The sequence below is a fragment of the Brassica oleracea genome, chromosome C1 (genome assembly GCF_000695525.1).
Source record: "Brassica oleracea var. oleracea cultivar TO1000 chromosome C1, BOL, whole genome shotgun sequence".
NCBI lineage: Eukaryota > Viridiplantae > Streptophyta > Magnoliopsida > Brassicales > Brassicaceae > Brassica > Brassica oleracea.
This window is the reverse complement of record NC_027748.1, coordinates 17,918,071-17,920,254: the sequence shown is the minus strand read 5'-3', so window position 1 is coordinate 17,920,254 and position 2,184 is coordinate 17,918,071.

Below are 2,184 nucleotides of genomic sequence, written 5' to 3'. Positions count from 1 at the left end.
GTGTGTGTTTACTAGTTGGTGTGTCCACCTTTTTTGATGTCCATATGTACACCAATCTCATCGTGTACAAGCACCTGATCGTTCTGTCATGGAATATATGTACATATCGTTATCATGGATAAACTCAAGTTTCTTACGTAAAAACAAATGTGTACACTAACACGTAATATATAATAAATGTGATAATTGAGAATAGTTATGGCAGACCAAATATCACATGTGTACATTAACACATTCAAATTGAGGATTTGGGTGTTTTGGAAAGCTTTGTTATGGTGTACATTAACACGTGTATACATGTGACTTGGATTGTGCACATGTGTACAATCATGTATATGTACAACTAGGAATGTGTACATATGTGATGTGTACACAATACTAGATGAATGTTTTGACATGTATATGTTGTGGTTTGTTGATGTAGGAGGCATGAGCCGGTAATACAAGAATGTCAAATGAAGAAGTTGTGTGTTTCAAGCTTGAATTGAAGCTATTTTAAATGTCAGCGACTTATCACTAGTGTATGACACTAAGATGTTTTTGGATGTTTTTTTGGTATGTAACGGGAAGTAGCTTTTGGATGTTTTTTTGGTATGTAACGAGAAGTAGCAGCTATGACTGTTGATTGTAAATAAAACTAAGCGTGTTTGAAATATGTTTTTCTTTGTGTATTATAAGGAAACGGTGACATATGTATAGTTGTACACGAGATCGGGTGTACACATGGATGTGTTCGATTTTGTTGTACACATTTCATTAATGAAGGAAAATTACGAAATAACTTCGTCTTCTTCCTTTGCCATTGTCGACCAGAAACCCTAATCAGTGTCTTTCTCGCCTATTTTTCACGATTCTTTACATTCCACACTTGTTTTTTTTAGTTATTTTGTCCAGATCTGATAGATTTCAATCCTAATTCATGGTTTTAAATTTAAAATTTCGAACAAAAGTTTTTTTTTAGTTTTTGATTTGCTGAACGTTTTGTTCCAAATCGCCACGGCTGAGTGCCACCTTCTTGATGACGCCGTCCAATGACGAGACCTCACATCGATCTATTGAAAAAGAATTGAAAAAGATAATCGATGAAAACCTCAAAGCCATCTCTTGAATAAAGAGTCTGTAGAAGCCCATCAATAAAAAAAATTTATAAAAGAGAGTTCATAATGAAGAAAATAAGAGAGAGCTGATAGTAGGTTCTACTATTTTCTAGATAGTTCTGTTTTAACTTGAGAAACTTAAAGAAATATGAAGAAGTTAAGAAAAAGTGTCTGGGTAGAAAGAAATGACTTATTGTGTTATTATAAAGATGAAAAGTGACCTACAATGTAAATATCTCTTAGAAAAAGAGTGAGATAGTAAGAATAATTTTTTTCCTAACCGGGGCATATAAGAATACTTTCCACCTTTACGTGCATTATTTAATTGATATGTAAGAGTGAGTAACATTTCTATATACTCTTTTTATGTTTTGAAGAAATATGTTCACAAAAAATCTTGAATGGCGAGTCTAAAGATGTGTGTTGGTTAGCACAATTTTTTTTGCAAGAATCAGCAGAATATTTCGTTTGACAAGAACCTGATAATCACACTTTTGAAAATCTCAATCGCTTTCATTTTACTGATCAGGGTTTATATTTGCAGATGCAGCTTCGTGACATTTTAATTCCAACTAGATTTTTCACCCGCACATCCGTGCGGGTAGATTTTCATTTTATAAATATATAATGGATACTATCGCAAAACTTTAAAAGATATTTACATTTTAGTGTTATATATTGTGTAAATCTATAATGTTATTGGTTATGTTTCTTATTCAATATTATTAATGTATAATGATTTTTTTTATATATTTTACTTTATTATTAATTGTTATTATATATTAATATATTCTCGAGTTTGGTAAAATAAATTCATAGTATGAAATAAAGAAAATTGAGAATCTCCTTCATTTTTTTCTAATTTTTACAGACTGAATACAATACATTTTATAATTTTATTTAGTTATACTATAAAACTGATATTTTCTTAGCATAATTTCTATTTCTATGTTATTTATTTTAGTATATTGTGAGATTTTATAAGTAAATACATTATAATAATACTATATTATTATTTATGAAATTAATCGCTGCATTAATTTAAAAATATTTTAAAATTTTATTAAGATTTTGTTAGGTTTTTTTA